This window comes from Pelobates fuscus, chromosome 1 (assembly GCF_036172605.1).
Source record: "Pelobates fuscus isolate aPelFus1 chromosome 1, aPelFus1.pri, whole genome shotgun sequence".
Classification (NCBI taxonomy): Eukaryota; Metazoa; Chordata; class Amphibia; order Anura; family Pelobatidae; genus Pelobates; species Pelobates fuscus.
Window position 1 is genome coordinate 379,986,065 of NC_086317.1, and position 24,989 is coordinate 380,011,053.

The window sequence follows — 24,989 nt, forward strand, 5'->3', positions numbered from 1 at the left end:
GAAGTTCATTGCATAATTAACCTAGGATGTCATAGTATGCTAAAACAAAAATGTGCAAGATATATATAAGCCATGTTGATGTGACGTAGAGCTTGTGACAGCTATTGTGGCTATGCAAGCACTGTTGTAACCCATATGCACAACAAAAATAAAAAATTCAAAAAAAAAAACATACAGTTATAAAAAATTAGCAGGTGTAAAAGGCTTTGTCTATGACATCACTTGCTGCTGCAGCCTTGCACAGGTCAGAGTATTTTGGCGGTTGCCATCTTCAAACGGTCGTATTTTAAAAACTATAATTCCTACAGTGAAGAGCTTTATATTGTGAGAATCACAAGACCCAGACCTACATTTTGATGTATAGTATGTCTCTGAGATATTAACAATGAAGGCACAGTCACAGTTTAGAAATTGCCCTTCAAATGTGAGCTTTGCAGAGTGGAGTTTCAATGAATGTCAATGGAAGGCGTGAGTTGCAAACAAATGGTCATATTGTGAAAACTATCAGGACTATGGCTTAGCCGTGGACATTTTTAGTGGCAGCAGGGATAGCTGAACGTTTTGATATAAGATTTGTGTAGGTGGGCCTGAAAATGAGGGAGTGGTGGCAGTTTAGAAATCATGTCCTGATTTTTCAGCTTTTGCCAGCTCCCACTCTAGCTTTGCCATTCATTCCTATGGGACAAATTTCGCCACAAGAACGACGATATTCCGTGAACCATTCGGCGAAACGTTCCACAAAATAATAGCAATCCGATCGGGAACAATCTGCAGGTTTTGGTATATTTTTGTCTATGTAGTGTAAAAACTGTGGGAGGAGTTAGGGTGGCAAATTTGGCTATAATAATAATAATAATAATAATAATAATAACTAGAAAAGGTACAATTTCTGGGGAAATTGTGAAGTGTTCTTGCCTCCACCAATTGCAATGTTGTTGCCCAAAGTGCTTCACAGTTACATTAAAACATACAGTTATAAAAAATTAGCAGGTGTAAAAGGCTTTGTCTATGACATCACTTGCTGCTGCAGCCTTGCACAGGTCAGAGTATTTTGGCGGTTGCCATCTTCAAACGGTCGTATTTTAAAAACTATAAATCCTACAGTGAAGAGCTTTATATTGTGAGAATCACAAGACCCAGACCTACATTTTGATGTATAGTATGTCTCTGAGATATTAACAAGGAAGGCACAGTTGCAGTTTAGAAATTGCCCTTCAAATGTGAGCTTTGCAGAGTGGAGTTTCAATGAATGTCAATGGATGGCGTGAGTTGCAAACAAATGGTCATATTGTGAAAACTATTCGGACTATGGCTTAGCCGTGGACATTTCTAGTGGCAGCAGGGATAGCTGAACGTTTTGATATAAGATTTGTGTAGGTGGGCCTGAAAATGAGGGAGTGGTGGCAGTTTAGAAATCACATCCTGATTTTTCAGCTTTTGCCAGCTCCCACTCTAGCTTTGCCATTCATTCCTATGGGACAAATTTCGCCACAAGAACGACGATATTCCGTGAACCATTCGGCGAAACGTTCCACAAAGTAATAGCAATCCGATCGGGAACAATCTGCACGTTTTGGTAAATTTTTGTCTATGTAGTGTAAAAACTGTGGGAGGAGTTGGGGTGGCAAATTTGGCTATAATAATAATAATAATAATAATAATAATAATAATAATAACTAGAAAAGCTACAATTTCTGGGGAAATTGTGTGAAGTGTTCTTGCCTCCACCAGTAGTCTACAACTGGAGTAGGTGGAGTAACTATTATTTATTTATATAGCACATTTAATTGCAACGTTGTTGCCCAAAGTGCTTCACAGTTACATTAAAACATACAGTTATAAAAACATTAGCAGGTGGAAAAAGGCCCTGTCTATGACATCACTTGCTGCTGCAGCCTTGCACAGGTCAGAGTATTTTTGTGGTTGCCATCTTCAAACGGTCGTATTTTAAAAACTATAAATCCTACAGTGAAGAGCTTTATATTGTGAGAATCACAAGACCCAGACCTACATTTTGATGCATAGTATGTCTCTGAGATATTAAAAATGAAGGCACAGTCGCAGTTTAGAAATTGCCCTTCAAATGTGAGCTTTGCAGAGTGGAGTTTCAATGAATGTCAATGGACGGCGTGAGTTGCAAACAAATGGTCATATTGTGAAAACTATCTGGACTATGGCTTAGCTGTGGACATTTTTAGTGGCAGCAGGGATAGCTGAACGTTTTGATATAAGATTTGTGTAGGTGGGCCTGAAAATGAGGGAGTGGTGGCAGTTTAGAAATCATGTCCTGATTTTTCAGCTTTTGCCAGCTCCCACTCTAGCTTTGCCATTCATTCGTATGGGACAAATTTCGCCACAAGAACGACGATATTACGTGAACCATTTGGCGAAACGTTCCACAAGGTAATAGCAATCCGATCGGGCACAATCTGCACGTTTTGGTAAATTTTGGTCTATGTAGTGTAAAAACTGTGGGAGGAGTTATGGTGGCAAATTTTGCTATAATAAGAATAAGAATAAGAATAATATATATGTGAGATAACATTAAGTGGTCTTGCTATGCAAGAACACTTAATAACTACAATTTCTGGGGAAATTGTGTGAAGTGTTCTTGCCTCCATCAGTAGTCTACAACTAGAGTGGGCGGAGTAACTGTTAGTATTTATTTATATAGCACATTTAATTGCAATGTTGTTGCCCAAAGTGCTTCACAGTTACATTAAAACATACAGTTATGGGGGGCGTGGCCTGACTGGGAAGCAGTGCAGTCGCATGAAACGAGAGCTCCCAGGCCTCGGGCAAATCACTTGCTAAAATCGGGGGCAAATTCAACAAACCTGACTCCCCACTCACCGCTTTTTACTCTGCAAACACTGGCGAACAAGGGGATACCACACATGCCCGGAAAAAACGCAGGAATGACCGAGCTGAGGCCTGGGGCCTATACTAAGCAGGGCAACGGAGAGGCGGCCGCTCTCCCAGCCCATAACCGCAAGCAGCACCCGCAGCAAACGACTACCCCCCCCCCTTCAGACCGGTGGGGGTTATCCCGGTCCTAAACGACTCGACTGGCAAGACCCAGAGGACACTAACAGCACCAAACTTACAAGCAGTCCACGATATCAAAATGGCGGACAAGCAACCTCGTGGACAAACTGGGCCTCCACTAAAAAGCCCCAACACACTCGATTCCCTTAATACCCGCCTAGACAAGCTGTTTGAGGCGTTCTGGGCTAAGATCGCGGCCCGACATAAGGCAGAGCGACCCCAGCTATTAGTGAGCGGAAGTGTGGAGGGCCAACATGGCGACACCGACCGGAGTGGGACCAGGCTGCCCTCGGGCGAAGCCGTGCGACCACACCCCAAGACACTCCACACCAGCCCATCTGGGCCCAGGGCCACCAGGGGATCAACCCCGGAGCATCGGCCACGCAGGCACACCACCAACCCCAGGATCTCCAGACTTACCCTGAAAGGGAAGGACTCGGCCTTCAATAGCCCCCGAGTCCGTGGCCACAAGGTGCCGGCCCTGCAACGGGCCCGGAGCGGGAGGGCACTACTGGCTAGCTCCCGTCCGACCGCCAAACTCTACGCTGCCCCACGCAAGCTCCAGAGGGCACGACACCACGCATCCGTGGCAAGAGCTCTACCAGCGCGCAGGACACTGAGCCCAGCGAAGCCGTCAGCAACACAGAGGGGAAAACTGCCAAGATACAGACCCCAGCCTCACATCGAACTCCACATGCCATGGCGAACCGGATCCCTGATTACAGACCAGCACAACCTCCTACCTGGGACTTACACTGGTAACAACCTACCCTCCCTAATCTGCGACTGGACATACCAGGGCAGGAGAACAGAGCAGCGGGAACCAGGCAAAAGACCGCTGAGCGGCATTGGTTGACTGTGACTGGCACTACCACACATTACGTAAAGCAGAGCCTGTGTCTCCTTTTTCTTTTATCATCTGTTTTTTTTTTTTAACTACTTATCCACCTCTCCTGATCTTATTGCATATACGCAGGGAACCCTATACACCCATGATAGCAAGCATACAGTAAGGCACAATGGGGACCCATGCTTGCATGCTCCACTTTCATAACTGCACCTAGCAGCTTTCTAGCTCTGCTGTAAATCTAATTTTAATTTTATATGTGTTAGTTCAAGGGCCCATCCAACATGAGACCTAACCGGACTTAAGCCAGCTAGCAACACATAATGATAAATATAGTCAGCACCAGGCTAACTCAGCGTGTTCTAGTTTCTCTTGTTTTAATGTTATATGCTCATTCAACCTAGACCTGCCTGTCATAACCGACATTTACTTAAATTGCAAACTAACGTAACTATAGTATATAATTCCCTTCTGGGTCTTCGCCCTCAGTCCGTAACTTGTGAGTAAAACTTGTTCATCTTATTCATTACTTATCGGTGTAACCCAAGATTGCAAATCACATTATAAGCATAACTGTACCTTCTCCTGTTACTCGAAGTTCATTGCATAATTAACCTAGGATGTCATAGTATGCTAAAACAAAAATGTGCAAGATATATATAAGCCATGTTGATGTGACGTAGAGCTTGTGACAGCTATTGTGGCTATGCAAGCACTGTTGTAACCCATATGCACAACAAAAATAAAAAATTAAAAAAAAAACAAAAAAAAAACATACAGTTATAAAAAATTAGCAGGTGTAAAAGGCTTTGTCTATGACATCACTTGCTGCTGCAGCCTTGCACAGGTCAGAGTATTTTGGCGGTTGCCACCTTCAAACGGTCGTATTTTAAAAACTATAATTCCTACAGTGAAGAGCTTTATATTGTGAGAATCACAAGACCCAGACCTACATTTTGATGTATAGTATGTCTCTGAGATATTAACAATGAAGGCACAGTCACAGTTTAGAAATTGCCCTTCAAATGTGAGCTTTGCAGAGTGGAGTTTCAATGAATGTCAATGGAAGGCGTGAGTTGCAAACAAATGGTCATATTGTGAAAACTATCAGGACTATGGCTTAGCCGTGGACATTTCTAGTGGCAGCAGGGATAGCTGAACGTTTTGATATAAGATTTGTGTAGGTGGGCCTGAAAATGAGGGAGTGGTGGCAGTTTAGAAATCATGTCCTGATTTTTCAGCTTTTGCCAGCTCCCACTCTAGCTTTGCCATTCATTCCTATGGGACAAATTTCGCCACAAGAACGACGATATTCCGTGAACCATTCGGCGAAACGTTCCACAAAATAATAGCAATCCGATCGGGAACAATCTGCACGTTTTGGTATATTTTTGTCTATGTAGTGTAAAAACTGTGGGAGGAGTTAGGGTGGCAAATTTGGCTATAATAATAATAATAATAACTAGAAAAGGTACAATTTCTGGGGAAATTGTGTTAAGTGTTCTTGCCTCCACCGGTAGTCTACAAACGGAGTGGGCGGAGTAACTGTTATTATTTATATAGCACATTTAATTGCAATGTTGTTGCACAGTTACATTAAACCATACATTTATATTAGCAGGTGCAAAAGGCCCTGTCTATGACATCACTTGCTGCTGCAGCCTTGCACAGGTCAGAGTATTTTGGCGGTTGCCATCTTCAAACGGTCGTATTTTAAAAACTATAAATCCTACAGTGAAGAGCTTTATATTGTGAGAATCACAAGACCCAGACCTACATTTTGATGTATAGTATGTCTCTAAAGGTATTAACAATAAAGGCACAGTCGCAGTTTAGAAATTGCCCTTCAAATGTGAGCTTTGCAGAGTGGAGTTTCAATGAATGTCAATGGAAGGCGTGAGTTGCAAACAAATGGTCATATTGTGAAAACTATCAGGACTATGGCTTAGCCGTGGACATTTCTAGTGGCAGCAGGGATAGCTGAACGTTTTGATATAAGATTTGTGTAGGTGGGCCTGAAAATGAGGGAGTGGTGGCAGTTTAGAAATCATGTCCTGATTTTTCAGCTTTTGCCAGCTCCCACTCTAGCTTTGCCATTCATTCCTATGGGACAAATTTCGCCACAAGAACGACGATATTCCGTGAACCATTCGGCGAAACGTTCCGCAAAGTAATAGCAATCCGATCGGGAACAATCTGCACGTTTTGGTATATTTTTGTCTATGTAGTGTAAAAACTGTGGGAGGAGTTAGGGTGGCAAATTTGGCTATAATAAGAATAATAAGAATAATAATAATAATATATATGTGAGATAACATTAAGTGGTCTTGCTATGCAAGAACACTTAATAACTAGAAAAGGTACAATTTCTGGGGAAATTGTGTGAAGTGTTCTTGCCTCCACCAGTAGTCTACAACTGGAGTGGGCGGAGTAACTGTTATCATTTAAATAGCACATTTAAATGCAATGTTGTTGCACAGTTACATTAAACCATACATTTATAAAAACATTAGCAGGTGTACAAATGGCCCTGTCTATGACATCACTTGCTGCTGCAGCCTTGCACAGGTCAGAGTATTTTGGCTGTTGCTATCTTCAAACGGTCATATTTTAAAAACTATAAATCCTACAGCGAAGAGCTTTATATTGTGAGAATCACAAGACCCAGACCTACATTTTGATGTATAGTATGTCTCTGGAATATTAACAATGAAGGCACAGTCGCAGTTTAGAAATTACCCTTCAAATGTGAGCTTTGCAGAGTGGAGTTTCAATGAATGTCAATGGGTGGCGCGAGTTGCAAACAAATGGTCATATTGTAAAAACTATCAGGACTATGGCTTAGCCGTGGATATTTTTAGTGGCAGCAGGGATAGCTGAACGTTTTGATATAAGATTTGTGTAGGTGGGCCTGAAAATGAGGGAGTGGTGGCAGTTTAGAAATCATGTCCTGATTTTTCAGCTTTTGCCAGCTCCCACTCTAGCTTTGCCATTCATTCCTATGGGACAAATTTCGCCACAAGAACGACGATATTCCGAGAACCATTCGGCGAAACGTTCCACAAAGTAATAGCAATCCGATCGGGAACAATATGCACATTTTGGTATATTTTTGTCTATGTAGTGTAAAAACTGTGGGAGGAGTTAGGGTGGCAAATTTGGCTATAATAAGAATAATAAGAATAATAATAATAATATATATGTGAGATAACATTAAGTGGTCTTGCTTTGCAAGAACACTTAATAATAATAACTAGAAAAGGTACAATTTCTGGGGAAATTGTGAAGTGTTCTTGCCTCCACCAATTGCAATGTTGTTGCCCAAAGTGCTTCACAGTTACATTAAAACATACAGTTATAAAAAATTAGCAGGTGTAAAAGGCTTTGTCTATGACATCACTTGCTGCTGCAGCCTTGCACAGGTCAGAGTATTTTGGCGGTTGCCATCTTCAAATGGTCGTATTTTAAAAACTATAAATCCTACAGTGAAGAGCTTTATATTGTGAGAATCACAAGACCCAGACCTACATTTTGATGTATAGTATGTCTCTGAGATATTAACAATGAAGGCACAGTCGCAGTTTAGAAATTGCCCTTCAAATGTGAGCTTTGCAGAGTGGAGTTTCAATGAATGTCAATGGAAGGCGTGAGTTGCAAACAAATGGTCATATTGTGAAAACTATCAGGACTATGGCTTAGCTGTGGACATTTCTAGTGGCAGCAGGGATAGCTGAACGTTTTGATATAAGATTTGTGTAGGTGGGCCTGAAAATGAGGGAGCGGTGGCAGTTTAGAAATCATGTCCTGATTTTTCAGCTTTTGACAGCTCCCACTCTAGCTTTGCCATTCATTCCTATGGGACAAATTTCGCCAGAAGAACGACGATATTCCGTGAACCATTCGGCGAAACGTTCCACAAAGTAATAGCAATCCGATCGGGAACAATCTGCACGTTTTGGTATATTTTTGTCTATGTAGTGTAAAAACTGTGGGAGGAGTTAGGGTGGCAAATTTGGCTATAATAAGAATAATAAGAACTAGAAAAGCTACAATTTCTGGGGAAATTGTGAAGTGTTCTTGCCTCCACCAGTAGTCTACAACTGGAGTGGGCGGAGTAACTGTTATTATTTATTTATATAGCACATTTAATTGCAACGTTGTTGCCCAAAGTGCTTCACAGTTACATTAAAACATACAGTTATAGAAACCATTAGCAGGTGCATGTCTATGACATCACTTGCTGCTGCAGCCTTGCACAGGTCAGAGTATTTTTGCGGTTGCCATCTTCAAACGGTCGTATTTTAAAAACTATAAATCCTACAGTGAAGAGCTTTATATTGTGAGAATCACAAGACCCAGACCTACATTTTGATGTATAGTATGTCTCTGAGATATTAACAATGAAGGCACAGTCGCAGTTTAGAAATTGCCCTTCAAATGTGAGCTTTGCAGAGTGGAGTTTCAATGAATGTCAATGGACTGCGTGAGTTGCAAACAAATGGTCATATTGTGAAAACTATAAGGAATACGACTTAGCTGTGGACATTTTTAGTGGCAGCAGGGATAGCTGAACGTTTTGATATAAGATTTGTGTAGGTGGGCCTGAAAATGAGGGAGTGGTGGCAGTTTAGAAATCATGTCCTGATTTTTCAGCTTTTGCCAGCTCCCACTCTAGCTTTGCCATTCATTCCTATGGGACAAATTTTGCCACAAGAACGACGATATTCCGTGAACCATTCGGCGAAATGTTCTACAAAGTAATAGCAATCCGATCGGGAACAATCTGCACGTTTTGGTAAATTTTCGGCTATGTAGTGTAAAAACTGTGGGAGGAGTTAGGGTGGCAAATTTGGCTATAATAAGAATAAGAATAATAACTAGAAAAGCTACAATTTCTGGGGAAATTGTGTGAAGTGTTCTTGCCTCCATCAGTAGTCTACAACTAGAGTGGGCGGAGTAACTGTTAGTATTTATTTATATAGCACATTTAATTGCAATGTTGTTGCCCAAAGTGCTTCACAGTTACATTAAAACATACAGTTATAAAAAATTAGCAGGTGTAAAAGGTTTTGTCTATGACATCACTTGCTGCTGCAGCCTTGCACAGGTCAGAGTATTTTGGCGGTTGCCATCTTCAAACGGTCGTATTTTAAAAACTATAAATCCTACAGTGAAGAGCTTTATATTGTGAGAATCACAAGACCCAGACCTACATTTTGCTGTATAGTATGTCTCTGAGATATTAACAATGAAGGCACAGTCGCAGTTTAGAAATTGCCCTTCAAATGTGAGCTTTGCAGAGTGGAGTTTCAATGAATGTCAATGGACGGCGTGAGTTGCAAACAAATGGTCATATTGTGAAAACTATCAGGACTATGGCTTAGCCGTGGACATTTCTAGTGGCAGCAGGAATAGCTGAACGTTTTGATATAAGATTTGTGTAGGTGGGCCTGAAAATGAGCAAGTGGTGGCAGTTTAGAAATCATGTCCTGATTTTTCATCTTTTGCCAGCTCCCACTCTAGCTTTGCCATTCATTCCTATGGGACAAATTTCGCCACAAGAACGACGATATTCCGTGAACCATTCGGCGAAACGTTCCACAAAGTAATAGCAATCCGATCGGGAACAATCTGCACGTTTTGGTATATTTTTGTCTATGTAGTGTAAAAACTGTGGGAGGAGTTAGGGTGGCAAATTTGGCTATAATAAGAATAATAAGAACTAGAAAAGCTACAATTTCTGGGGAAATTGTGAAGTGTTCTTGCCTCCACCAGTAGTCTACAACTGGAGTGGGCGCAGTAACTGTTATCATTTATATAGCACATTTAATTGCATCTTTGTTGCACAGTTACATTAAACCATACATTTATAAAAACTCTTGCAGGTGTACAAAAGGCTTTGTCTATGACATCACTTGCTGCTGCAGCCTTGCACAGGTCAGAGTATTTTGGCGGTTGCCATCTTCAAACGGTCGCATTTTAAAAACTATAAATCCTACAGTGAAGAGCTTTATATTGTGAGAATCACAAGACCCAGACCTACATTTTGATGCATAGTATGTCTCTGAGATATTAACAATGAAGGCACAGTCGCAGTTTAGAAATTGCCCTTCAAATGTGAGCTTTGCAGAGTGGAGTTTCAATGAATGTCAATGGAAGGCGTGAGTTGCAAACAAATGGTCATATTGTGAAAACTATCAGGACTATGGCTTAGCCGTGGACATTTCTAGTGGCAGCAGGGATAGCTGAACGTTTTGATATAAGATTTGTGTAGGTGGGCCTGAAAATGAGGGAGTGGTGGCAGTTTAGAAATCATGTCCTGATTTTTCAGCTTTTGACAGCTCCCACTCTAGCTTTGCCATTCATTCCTATGGGACAAATTTCGCCAGAAGAACGACGATATTCCGTGAACCATTCGGCGAAACGTTCCACAAAGTAATAGCAATCCGATCGGGAACAATCTGCACGTTTTGGTATATTTTTGTCTATGTAGTGTAAAAACTGTGGGAGGAGTTAGGGTGGCAAATTTGGCTATAATAAGAATAATAATAATAATAATAATAATATATATGTGAGATAACATTAAGTGGTCTTGCTATGCAAGAACACTTAATAATAATAATAATATATATGTGAGATAACATTAAGTGGTCTTGCTATGCAAGAACACTTAATAATATATATGTGAGATAACATTAAGTGGTCTTGCTATGCAAGAACACTTAATAATAACTAGAAAAGCTACAATTTCTGGGGAAATTGTGTGAAGTGTTCTTGCCTCCACCAGTAGTCTACAACTGGAGTGAGCGGAGTAACTGTTATCATTTATATAGCACATTTAATTGCAATGTTGTTGCACAGTTACATTAAAACATACATTTATAAAAACATTAGCAGGTGTAGAAAAGGCTTTGTCTATGACATCACTTGCTGCTGCAGCCTTGCACAGGTCAGAGTATTTTGGCGGTTGCCATCTTCAAACGGTCGTATTTTAAAAACTATAAATCCTACAGTGAAGAGCTTTATACTGTGAGAATCACAAGACCCAGGCCTACATTTTGATGTATATTATGTCTCTGAGATATTAACAATGAAGGCACAGTCGCAGTTTAGAAATTGCCCTTCAAATGTGAGCTTTGCAGAGTGGAGTTTCAATGAATGTCAATGGAAGGCGTGAGTTGCAAACAAATGGTCATATTGTGAAAACTATCAGGACTATGGCTTAGCCGTGGGCATTTCTAGTGGCAGCAGGGATAGCTGAACGTTTTGATATAAGATTTGTGTAGGTGGGCCTGAAAGTGAGGGAGTGGTGGCAGTTTAGAAATCATGTCCTGATTTTTCAGCTTTTGCCAGTTCCCACTCTAGCTTTCCCATTCATTCCTATGGGACAAATTTCGCCACAAGAACGACGATATTCCGAGAACCATTCGCCGAAACGTTCCACAAAGTAATAGCAATCCGATCGGGAACAATCTGCACGTTTTGGTATATTTTTGTCTATGTAGTGTAAAAACTGTGGGAGGAGTTAGGGTGGCAAATTTGGCTATAATAAGAATAAGAATAATAATAATAACTAGAAAAGGTACAATTTCTGGGGAAATTGTGTGAAGTGTTCTTGCCTTCACCATTAGTCTACAACTGGAGTGGGCGGAGTAACTGTTATCATTTATATAGCACATTTAATTGCAATGTTGTTGCACAGTTACATTAAACCATACAGTTATAAAAACATTAGCAGATGTAAAAGGCTTTGTCTATGACATCACTTGCTGCTGCAGCCTTGCACAGGTCAGAGTATTTTTGCGGTTGCCATCTTCAAACGGTCGTATCTTAAAAACTATAAATCCTACAGTGAAGAGCTTTATACTGTGAGAATCACAAGACCCAGGCCTACATTTTGATGTATAGTATGTCTCTGAGATATTAACAATGAAGGCACAGTCGCAGTTTAGAAAGTGCCCTTCAAATGTGAGCTTTTCAGAGTGGAGTTTCAATGAATGTCAATGGACTGCGTGAGTTGCAAACAAATGGTCATATTGTGAAAACTATAAGGACTATGGCTTAGCTGTGGACATTTTTAGTGGCAGCAGGGATAGCTGAACGTTTTGATATAGGATTTGTGTAGGTGGGCCTGAAAATGAGGGACTGGTGGCAGTTTAGAAATCATGTCCTGATTTTTCAACTTTTGCCAGTTCCCACTCTAGCTTTGCCATTCATTCCTATGGGACAAATTTCGCCACAAGAATGACGATATTCCGAGAACCATTCGGCGAAACGTTCCACAAAGTAATTGCAATCCGATCGGGAACAATCTGCACGTTTTGGTATATTTTTGTCTATGTAGTATAAAAACTGTGGGAGGAGTTAGGGTGGCAAATTTGGCTATAATAATAATAATAATAACTAGAAAAGCTACAATTTCTGGGGAAATTGTGAAGTGTTCTTGCCTCCACCAGTAGTCTACAACTGGAGTGGGCGGAGTAACTGTTATTATTTATTTATATAGCACATTTAATTGCAATGTTGTTGCCCAAAGTGCTTTACATTTACATTAAAACATACAGTTATAAAAACATTAGCAGGTGTAAAAGGCTTTGTCTATGACATCACTTGCTGCTGCAGCCTGGCACAGGTCAGAGTATTTTTGCGGTTGCCATCTTCAAACGGTCATATTTTTAAAACTATAAATCCTACAGTGAAGAGCTTTATATTGTGAGAATCACAAGACCCAGACCTACATTTTGATGTATAGTATGTCTCTGAGATTTTAACAATAAAGGCACAGTCGCAGTTTAGAAATTGCCCTTCAAATGTGAGCTTTGCAGAGTGGAGTTTCAATGAATGTCAATGGAAGGCGTGAGTTGCAAACAAATGGTCATATTGTGAAAACTATCAGGACTATGGCTTAGCCGTGGACATTTCTAGTGGCAGCAGGGATAGCTGAACGTTTTGATATAAGATTTGTGTAGGTGGGCCTGAAAATGAGGGAGTGGTGGCAGTTTAGAAATCATGACCTGATTTTTCAGCTTTTGCCAGCTCCCACTCTAGCTTTGCCATTCATTCCTATGGGACAAATTTCGCCACAAGAACGACGATATTCCGTGAACCATTCGGCGAAACGTTCCACAAAGTAATAGCAATCCGATCAGGAACAATCTGCACGTTTTGGTATATTTTTGTCTATGTAGTGTAAAAACTGTGGGAGGAGTTAGGGTGGCAAATTTGGCTATAATAAGAATAATAAGAACTAGAAAAGCTACAATTTCTGGGGAAATTGTGTGAAGTGTTCTTGCCTCCATCAGTAGTCTACAACTAGAGTGGGCGGAGTAACTGTTAGTATTTATTTATATAGCACATTTAATTGCAATGTTGTTGCCCAAAGTGCTTCACAGTTACATTAAAACATACAGTTATAAAAAAATTAGCAGGTGTAAAAGGCTTTGTCTATGACATCACTTGCTGCTACAGCCTTGCACAGGTCAGAGTATTTTGGCGGTTGCCATCTTCAAACGGTCGTATTTTAAAAACTATAATTCCTACAGTGAAGAGCTTTATATTGTGAGAATCACACGACCCAGACCTACATTTTGATGTATAGTATGTCTCTGAGATATTAACAATGAAGGCACAGTCGCAGTTTAGAAATTGCCCTTCAAATGTGAGCTTTGCAGAGTGGAGTTTCAATGAATGTCAATGGAAGGCGTGAGTTGCAAACAAATGGTCATATTGTGAAAACTATAAGGACTATGGCTTAGCCGTGGACATTTCTAGTGGCAGCAGGGATAGCTGAACGTTTTGATATAAGATTTGTGTAGGTGGGCCTGAAAATGAGGGAGTGGTGGCAGTTTAGAAATCATGTCCTGATTTTTCAGCTTTTGCCAGCTCCCACTCTAGCTTTGCCATTCATTCCTATGGGACAAATTTCGCCACAAGAACGACGATATTCCGTGAACCATTCGGCGAAACGTTCCACAAAGTAATAGCAATCCGATCGGGAACAATCTGCACGTTTTGGTATATTTTTGTCTATGTAGTGTAAAAACTGTGGGAGGAGTTAGGGTGGCAAATTTGGCTATAATAAGAATAATAAGAATAATAATAATAATATATATGTGAGATAACATTAAGTGGTCTTGCTATGCAAGAACACTTAATAATAATAACTAGAAAAGCTACAATTTCTGGGGAAATTGTGTGAAGTGTTCTTGCCTCCATCAGTAGTCTACAACTAGAGTGGGCGGAGTAACTGTTAGTATTTATTTATATAGCACATTTAATTGCAATGTTGTTGCCCAAAGTGCTTCACAGTTACATTAAAACATACAGTTATAAAAAATTAGCAGGTGTAAAAGGCTTTGTCTATGACATCACTTGCTGCTGCAGCCTTGCACAGGTCAGAGTATTTTGGCGGTTGCCATCTTCAAACGGTCGTATTTAAAAAACTATAATTCCTACAGTGAAGAGCTTTATATTGTGAGAATCACAAGACCCAGACCTACATTTTGATGTATAGTATGTCTCTGAGATATTAACAATGAAGGCACAGTCGCAGTTTAGAAATTGCCCTTCAAATGTGAGCTTTGCAGAGTGGAGTTTCAATGAATGTCAATGGAAGGCGTGAGTTGCAAACAAATGGTCATATTGTGAAAACTATCAGGACTATGGCTTAGCCGTGGACATTTCTAGTGGCAGCAGGGATAGCTGAACGTTTTGATATAAGATTTGTGTAGGTGGTCCTGAAAATGAGGGAGTGGTGGCAGTTTAGAAATCATGTCCTGATTTTTCAGCTTTTGCCAGCTCCCACTCTAGCTTTGCCATTCATTCCTATGGGACAAATTTCGCCACAAGAACGACGATATTCCGTGAACCATTCGGCGAAACGTTCCACAAAGTAATAGCAATCCGATCGGGAACAATCTGCACGTTTTGGTATATTTTTGTCTATGTAGTGTAAAAACTGTGGGAGGAGTTAGGGTGGCAAATTTGGCTATAATAAGAATAATAAGAATAATAATAATAATATATATGTGAGATAACATTAAGTGGTCTTGCTATGCAAGAACACTTAATAATATATATGTGAGATAACATTAAGTGGTCTTGCTATGCAAGAACACTTAATAATATATGTGAGATAACAGTAAGTGGTCTTGCTATGCAAGAACACTTAATAATATATTTGTGAGATAATATTAAGTGGTCTTGCTATGCAACAACACTTAATAATAATATATATGTGAGATAACATTAAGTGGTCTTGCTATGCAAGAACACTTAATAATAATATATATGTGAGATAACAGTAAGTGGTCTTGCTATGCAAGAACACTTAATAATAATATATATGTGAGATAACAGTAAGTGGTCTTGCTATGCAAGAACACTTAATAATAATATATATGTGAGATAACATTAAGTGGTCTTGCTATGCAAGAACACTTAATAATAATATATATGTGAGATAACATCAAGTGGTCTTGCTATGCAAGAACACTTAATAACAGTTAGTTCCCCCAGCCACCTCTGACCCCGCCCACTTTTTGTGATGTCACTCAGGCTCTCATCACAGCCCTCATCTGCTTTTTCACTCCTTTCCCTACTCAATTTTTCTTCTCTTACCCTTAATATTTAGGGAAGCTGATATTGACAAACTTAACGGAGAACTGTCACCGCAACGCTATCTTTGAATATAATGATCCTTCCATTAAGTTTTTAAAGGAACACATTCTTTGTTAAATTATTGATATGTAAAAAAAATGGTAAAAAAAATAGACATGTGCATACGTTTTTGTAAGAATATGATTAGTTTTATACAGTGGGGGACACGTGCTTACGTGCAAAACATATTTACTGTTTTTAAAAAGTCATAGGAAAGGAATGTAAGAATAGACATATTTCTAAATGTCACAAGATAAGCAGTCTACAAGAAGTACTCCGGTGGGGGCTAGTTTTTACGGGGAAGAAGAACTAATAGAGGACAAAGTTAATTTAAACATAAAGCATATCATGATCCAAGTTGCCCAATTTTATTACAGACTGGACCGAAAATGGCATCTGTAGCTTGAGCCTTGGAAGCAAGGTGCATTCTTTCACACTAGTGACTGCTCAGTCACGAGTGCAATAGGAGGGAACCTGGCACAGGTCCCCCCATTCCCCTATGGTGGGAAACCCAAATAAATAAAATGGGGGGGACAATCAGAAACAACCAATCAGAGTGTTATGAGTCAAATAACCCAGCATGGGAAAATTTCAAAGAACTTTCCCACGCCGTGTAAAATGACTCAGAGCATTCTGATTAGTTGGATTCCAAGCCAACCAATCAGAGTGCTGTGACAGATAAATGTAGAGACTTGCCATTTAGTCTTTTCATTTACCTGACGGAGCACTCTGGTTGGCTTAAACTAACCAATCAGAGTGCTCTAAGTCACATTGCAGGGCGTGGGAAGACTTTATATGCCTTTCCCTGTCCTGCAGAACTCATTCTGCGCCGTGCCCTCGCTGGGTGAAGAAAAATAATTTTTGACGTCTGGCTTTTTTTTTGGCATTTTTTTTTTTTTTGCTCTCGTTTTTTATTTTAACAGTTGCGACAGGTATTATAGATTTTTATTTGGCCTTTTTGGGGGCTGAAAAAAAAAAGAAAAAAAGAAAGATCTAATCTAACATCTAATGGTAAGTATGATATTTTATTTTACAGGGTTAGTTTATTCGATCTATTGCAGGTAAGGTATTTTTACTGGGGGAGAGAGGTGACTAGGGGCTAGGGGATCTCTAGTCACTTTATGACTTTATTTACTTTGACATGAATAATGGCGGGGACCTAATGTCAAAGTAAATAAAGTAATAAAGCCCTTATTTATTTAGGGTCCCCACCCGATGCTCATGGGTTGGGACCTGGGGGGGACACTAGGCCAGAAAAGGAGACAAGAGGTATATCTTCTAAGTGTGGTATATTAGTATAGAATGATGGTATCAAGCAAATATAAGTGTGAGTGCTCAACTTGTTAAAAGCCTTTAAGAACTGACTCTAAGTTGTGGCATATTAGTTGTGGGGATATTTATGGGATGATAATAGTAAACCGTTCAGAATTGCCCACTATTTCAATTATCAGATCCCAAAGATCGTTATCATGTAAGTGAAATGTATTCCATATAAATAAAATCACAATTTGTTATAAAAATAGATACAATTTATTGTGACAATTTAAATAATAATAATAAGTAACATGCGTGATAATAATCAATGAATATTCAGTATAACATGGTATGCAATTAATGGCAATACACATCAATGGTTGACAATGATTTATGATAGTACTTCACAGAGAAACGAAAGTGAAACTTACACACAGACACAGAGCTTGCAGCTTAAACCCAGACAACTTAGCTAACAGTTAGAATAACCCTTTCAATGCTGGCTAGACCTCCTAGGTAATTAAGATCTATTCTCATGTAATTTTAAATAAAATAACATTTAAACCAGCTCATTAGTCATTTCCTGGAACCATCCAATAAGAGTAATCTACCATGTTCTATAAGCAGAATTTTAACTTGCCTAAACAGATATTTTATCTTATTTTAGAGCAAATCAATACACCTGGATAAATATCACGATATGCTAACATGTGCTAACTAATATATAATTAATCTTTTCCATCTGCAGAATGGAATGGTTATAACTATATACTTCTTAGTTAACTAAAATTTCTAAATATCGAAATCTGATCGTGATTTATCCAGTCATATATCATGCTATTAGAACATTTTAATTAATTTAGATTAATTAAATGAAACCAGTATAATTACCAGTTAGGTAGATTTTCTCCTCATATGAGTAGGTAGTCTCAGGAACTGAATGGATGTGTGATGGTGTGTAAGAACTCTGAGTGCCCTGGAGTGGATATCTGTCATGGATTTCTCTGCATTGCTCCCGACTGCTCACCTCTTTGCTTCTTTGCTTCCTTTGCATTCCTCTCTCTTCCTTTTGTCTTAACTTTTTAAAGGGAAAATTCACTAGGTGATAGACCAATAGAAAACTGGAGGTGTGGTTCAGATATCAATTTAAGTATTTGGTCTATAGAGGGCAGTCTCGTCCCACTAAACATTCCTATCCAGGAAAGAGTTAACTTTTCATGGTGGCTATTTTGACGTCATTTAGCTTATCTTTATGGTTATTTATAATTTAAGTTTTCTGTCAGTTCAAAGAGTTTCTTTGGGCTTTCTTCAGACTATGTGTCTGGCAATTCTGCTATAATTTCTAATATGACAGTTCGTAAACTAAGTATGACCTCTAACTCACAATGGGATCTTATACAATATCGAAAGTAAAATTAAATTATTTAATCTTCTCTGTCATAAATGTCTGGGTTTAGAATTAATTATATTCCATTAGCATTTAGACAGTCTGTCCATCCCCCGTTCTAATTTCTTATCAATTTGGTTTGTATATACTAAGCATTCCTTAGCTTCTGGCAAAGTGGTTAGTTTTACAGAAGGGATAGAAATATTGTGTCTTTTCTTAGCTTGAAATAACAAAATGGAGTCTGCTCTGTTCAGAGTGACTCTTACGATATACATTTCAATTTCTATCATAGCACAAAATGTCTGCCGATATAAATATCCTGACATAGTATATATTAAGAGTGATAGACACTAATATGCCACAACTTAGAGCTAGTTCTTAAAGGCTCTTAAAGGACCACTATGGGCACCCAGACCACTTCAGCTCAATGAAGTGGTCTGGGTGCCAGGCCCATCTAGGGTTAACCCTGTCTGCTGTAAACATAGCAGTTTCAGAGAAACTGCTATGTTTACATATGGGTTAATCCAGCCTCTAAGGGCTGTCTCATTGACAGCCGCTAGAGGCGCTTCTCACTGTGATTTTCACAGTGAGAAGACGCCAGCGTCCATAGGAAAAAATGCTCTCCTATGGACTGATTGAATGCGCGCTTGCGCATTCAGCCGATGACGTCGGAAGGAGGAGGAGAGTACCCAGCGCCGAGGGAGCCCAGTACTGGAGAAAAGTAAGATTTTAACCCCTTCCTCCCCATAGAGCCAGGCAGGGCAGGAGGGGGACCATGAGGGTGGGGGGGACCCAAAGACCCTATAGTGCCAGGAAAATGAGTTTTTTTCCTGGCACTATAGTGGTCATTTAACAGGGTGAGCACTCACACCTATATTTGCTTATATACTGCACTTAGAAGAAATACCTCTTGTGTACTTTTCCTGCAAAATATATGAAAGAAACTTGACCTATACATCCAAAAGAAGAGAAAAGTATGTGCATGCCACCTTGAGGCACACAAGCTATAAAGTTTAGAGCCTATAGTCTAAAGGCTCTATACCATGTGCGTTTGGTTCTATACATCTTAATAGATAGCTCCAAAGTATGTTAGAGTCCTGCACTATATATTTATTCTGCTTTTTATTACATGTGTTCTTATTGAGGTGTAAGTCCTTGTTTGGTACCATATATGCACTTCTAAGTGCTGCACTGATTATACTTTGTGATTTAGGGGTTTGTCACCTAAACACTCAGTACTTTGCTTTTCACATAATATGTAGAGTTTAAGAAAAGCTGCAAACCATGCTTTAGTACAAGTGTCCCAAGTTTCTAAAAAGTTTTGCTGGTCTTTTATATTCCATTCTCTTGGCAGGGCAACTGCTCTTAGTAGGCCAGTTTTGTTATTATTTATTAATTGCATCAAGGTTTTTTTTCGTTAATCGATGTGTTTCTTCCAAATTCAAATTCACATGCCACCAAATGTTATTGTAAAGTTCATTAGTACAGAATATGGTTCCAGTATGGTTTCTCACTCCAGTAGGAAAAATATGTTCCTCCTCTTCTGCTTCTTCCTAACAACTACTTTTTCTGAGTTGTAGGTAACAATCTGTGTCTTGTACTGTGAGGTGCTTTGATAATCAGGTATTCTCAGTACTATGTTCCATCTTGAGAAATATCTGGGTGTTGACAGTTATCAGCCTTTATTTATTTTTCCGGTCATCTTCTGTCTGGAAACAAAATCGCAATGTCCAGAATTACCATAGAACTTCTTTTCAGCATAAGAAGGCTGTTTGCGGTAGTCATTCAATGATAAACTATATGGCAAAGTCTTTTCTTGCATCACCTTCATAGGTGCATCCAAAGTCTTTCACAAGCATCTGTCCCGTCTTTTTCTGATTCCAGCATGCTTTGCCATCAACATTGAGTCCATTATTAGGATTTGAAATAGTCCAATCTCATCTTTCTCATGTATAATCGGTTTTGAAATACCAGTGTAGGTCACATAAGCAATCATTTCACTGTGAGCTGTGTCTCTTCTTTTGAGATGGTTCTTGGAGGTTTTCCTTACGATCATATAACTTGTATTATGTGCAGTCCAATTCAGTTCAGGTGCTTCTTGCTTGTTAACAAAATCCCAATGCAGTTTTAAAACGATAGCTAGGGTTGATGTTATGATAATGCTGCAGATTGTAAGGAGACACCATAACCAATTTTCTAGCATCCTTTTGCTTCCATCTTTGCATTTCTTTCTTACTTTATACGATAATTCAAGTACAGTCTGTTTTCTCCAGAGTCTTTCTGATAATGATGTTGATGATTCATTTTTCATATATTCCATGTTAACTGTGACTGTATCATGTCTGTCTGTTCATCCTTTCTCCTTCACATTTGCAGGTTCAGATGTCAGATCATGATTCAGTCTGTTACGTGGCTATGAATCGGATTCTGGTGACTGTGTTCTGTTGGCATTTCTGTCGTCCTCTGTTTGCTTTATCTTGCCTTCTTTAACAGCATCCATTGTGTCAGGTTCTGTGAAAATCTTGGAAGTATTTAGCAGGTTTTAAAAAATCTAAACTTTCTGTTCTCTGTTGACTCTGATTGTTCTCTGTAGTAAAAGTTCTTGGAGACACCCTCTCCAGGACAAACTGGCCAACAGTAGAAAATAGGTGGTGGTGCTAATGGAAGCAATGGTTCGAAGCTCTCCCTGGTGCAGAAAAATGATTGTCAGTGAAAAATGTGTAACATTTCATATGTGTAGCGGTACTTACCCTCTCCAGGGGCCGGCCGGGGTCCTCTCTTCTCGCCGCGCGCGGTCCTGCTCCTGCACGAGCCGCGCGCGGCTCAGCCAACGATAAGATCAGTCAGGCGGGCAGTGACCGCGAGAAGCGGTCACGTGTCCCGCCCGACACTAAGAGCGCGCCGCGCGTCTCGGGCGCGCTCTTAAAGGGACAGTGGGAGACTAAATTAGAATCAGTCTCCCATTGGCCCCTGTCATGCCACGTTCCCCATACACTCACGTTTTGGGGGCGTGGATATGACAGGGGCCAATCAAAGTGAACTTTAGGGTATTTATACTCACCTGTTTCCCTTGCTCCTTGCCCTATCGTGGTTTCTGTCCAGTTCCCTTTAGTGCTTGTATCGTTCAGTTGGTTTTTTGGTGCTTGACCTTGGCTTTGTTCCTGACTCCGCTCTCTCCTTATCCTTGCTTGCTTATCCGCTGTTTTGTCCTCTGTGTACCAGTCCTCGGCTTGTTCTACGTTACGCTGTCTCTCAGTTCCCTTGACCTCGGCTTGTTCTAGACTCTGTCTTTCTTACTCGTCCTAGTCCGGTCATTCTAAGGTCCGGTAAGACGAACCCTGGTTTCTTGTCTCTTGACTATTGAACTATTCCTGCGTGTTGGGGTATATTACCGTGACAATATGGTGTCTCACCATTTGTATCATTGGGTATGTTGTTAATGCTCATCTGTATCATATGAATAAGTAGATACCACTGTGTGGGGGCAAGCAACTAGTATCTTGGTTAACAGTCATTTCACCTGAGCATTTTTCCGTTCCACAACCCCACTACTTTGGGGTGGTTGGGTGCACTGATTTCCCAAAGTAACCCAAATGTGGTTGCCCAGTTTTGGGTTTCTTTTGCAGTATCTGCAGGACCACCATCCGAGTGGATGGTTCTGGGACTACCAAATGCATACTAAGGAAGTGAGACTAGCAAACGTGGTATTAGAGGTTGCACTTCGCGCAGGATATATCCAAGTAAACCTGGTACATGCATCAACACATAAAAAACATATTTATAACCATGAGATGTTGGCTAATGTCCAATATATAGTAATTCAAAAGTAGATTAGGTATTAATATTTCGATAAACAGTACATTAGTAATATACAAGAAAAAGTGTGGAGTAGGTTAGCGCTAATAATATACAAAGGAGGCAGCAACCTTACAGAGGGTCACCCTCTAACCCTCTGGGATAAGGATGTACAGGAAAAAAGGGGAGAAAAGGCTGCGCCAAGAGATACAATAAAATAAGTCCCAATAAGAATATAAAAAGAATATATATAAATATATATAAAAGTCAATATAAAAATAAAAGGAGGATAAATGTCTATGTTGCGCTGGTGTTCTCTCTTCTTATGATGCTTTGGATCCTCCCGTGATATGTAAAATATAAAAGGGAAAAGGACCAATGGTGCAGATTGTGGGGTACGTGGAAAATGAAGAATAAAGATGTAATAAACTCACATTTGTATGAGCTATAACCAGCTCAGGTGGAATGGGCGTTCTGCAGTATAATCCCTGCTAGTAGGATATCAGGAAATTCTGATCCACTGGTGCTGTCCAATTCTCAGGAGAAGGGAGAAAAATATATAACAGATAGTGCTCTCTGAAGATAAGATGTGGTATATACAAAACAAAATAAATATACTCACAGTATACAGTGCAGATGACACTGCACTTGAGATATGGCGTGGGTGGTATAATCCCCACCTTAGGATATATAAAATGCCAGGAAAGGATAATATAAAATTGGAGTGATAAAAATATATATAATAAAAATATGAATGGCACAGAGATAAAGCCAAACGTAATTTATTATTAAAAGTATACAATAAAATCCATTAACGCGTTTTTTTGATACCCAGTACATTAGTAATGTGGCCCAGTTATCAATAAGCAAATGCTTACAATTACTAAACACATGAACTACAGTATTTTCCATATTGGGCCACCAATATTCCTTTGAGGGCAAGTCTCTCTTTCCTTTACTGGAAGAACAACCAACTTATTATATTCAATGGTTATTATATAATTAACCCCTCTAATAGGATAGGAGTATTAATGTGGATAACCAGGTGGATAAGGTTTGGTTATCCTTGCAAGCAAACTCTGCATCAAGACTGAGAGATAGGGTATGTTTTTGTGATCCAGTGACCACTTTAACAGACTAGCATTGGTAGACACATTGCATCAATGTGCCTATTAATGACCAACTATGTGAGGAGAGGTACCAAGCTTTGTTATAAGCATGTCCATACAGGTATTACAATGCCAGGCTTTCCATTTGCAATATGCAGTTTGTGGCTCATAAACTCACGACGTATCGTAAGAAAAAAAACTGTTTGAATACCAGACAGAGAATTGAGAGATTAGTGAACAGTGGACCACAATAGATAAATTAAATATTTTACAAATAATAAACTTTCTGCAAATTACGCTATTCTCGGTTTTAACTATGAAATATTAAAGTTAAAACAATTAAATTTAGAAGCCAACTTTTAGTGTGCATAGGAATTACAAGGCCGTTCATAATGTGAGATAAAGAATACAGCTTTTAAACCGAATATTCTGCCATCACGATATGACCTTGTACAGATAATTCACTTGCAAAACAAAAAGAAAAAAAAACTTTTCCTCTTTTTTTCTAAATTATTGAAATAATCGTAGTTAGAACCTCCCTCAAAGTATCAATGCCTTTGCAAGAAACACGCCATCCTTGAATACTGGGTAGGTCAGGTCCTGGGTCAAAAAGTGCAGGAACTCACCCAAGATCCACTCCCCGCCCCCTCCACCCCCCCTCACCCCCTCACCCCCTCACCCCCTCACCCAAAAAAAATGATACGCTTGTATGCAGGGGCTGAGTAAGGGCACGGGGCTGAGGAGGGGGACAGGAGCTGAGGAAGAGGGACAGGAGATTGGGGGGGAGGGCATGGGCTGAGGAAGGGGACATGGGCTGAGGTAAGGGATAGGGGCTGAGGAAGGGGGTCAGGGGCTGAGGAAGGGGGTCAGGGGCTGAGGAAGAGGGGCAGGGGCTGAGGAAGAGGGGCAGGGGCTGAGGAAGAGGGGCAGGGGCTGAGGAAGAGGGACAGGGGCTGAGGAAGAGGGGCAGGGGCTGAGGAGGGGGACAGGGGCTGATGCTCGTATGCAGGGGCTGAGTAAGAGCACTGGGCTGAGTAAGGTGGTCAGGGGCTGAGTAAGGTGGACAGGGGCTGAGGAGGGGGACAGGGGTTGAGGAGGGGGACAGGGGCTGAGGAGGGGGACAGGGGCTAAGTAAGGTGACAGTGCTGTGGAAAAGGGACAGGAGCTTAGGAAGAGGGGGGGGCACATGGGTTGAGGAAGGGGCCATGGGCTGAGTAAGGTGGCAGGGCTGAGGAAGAGGGACAGGAGCTTAGGAGGAGGGGGGGCATGGGCTGAGGAAGGGGCCATGGGCTGAGGAGGGGGACAGAGGCTGAGGAGGGGAGCAGGGGCTGAGGAGGGGAGCAGGGGCTGAGGAGGGGGACAGGGCCTGAGTAAGAAGACAGGGACTGAGGAGGGAGACAGGGACTGAGGAGGGAGACAGGGACTGAGTAAGGGGACAGGGCTTGAGGAGGGGGACAGAGACTGAGGAAAGGGACAGGGACTGAGGAGGGAGACAGGGCTTAAGGAGGGAGACAGGGCTTGAGGAGGGAGACATGGACTGAGGAGGGGGGCAGGGACTGAGGAGGGGGGTAGGGACTGAGTAAGGGGACAGGGCTTGAGGAGGGGGGCAGGGACTGAGGAGGGGGGGAGGGACTGAGGAGGGAGACAGGCACTGAGTAAGGGGACAGGACTTGAGGAAAGGGACAGGGACTGAGGAGGGAGACAGGGACTGAGTAACGGGACAGGGCCTTAAATAGGGTGACAGGGACTCGGGAAAGGGACTGAGGAGGGGGACAGGGACTGAGGAGGGGGACAGGGACTGAGGAGGGAGACAGGGACTGGGGAGGGAGACAGGGACTGAGGAGGGGAACAGGGACTGAGGAGGGGAACAGGGACTGAGGAGGGAGACAGG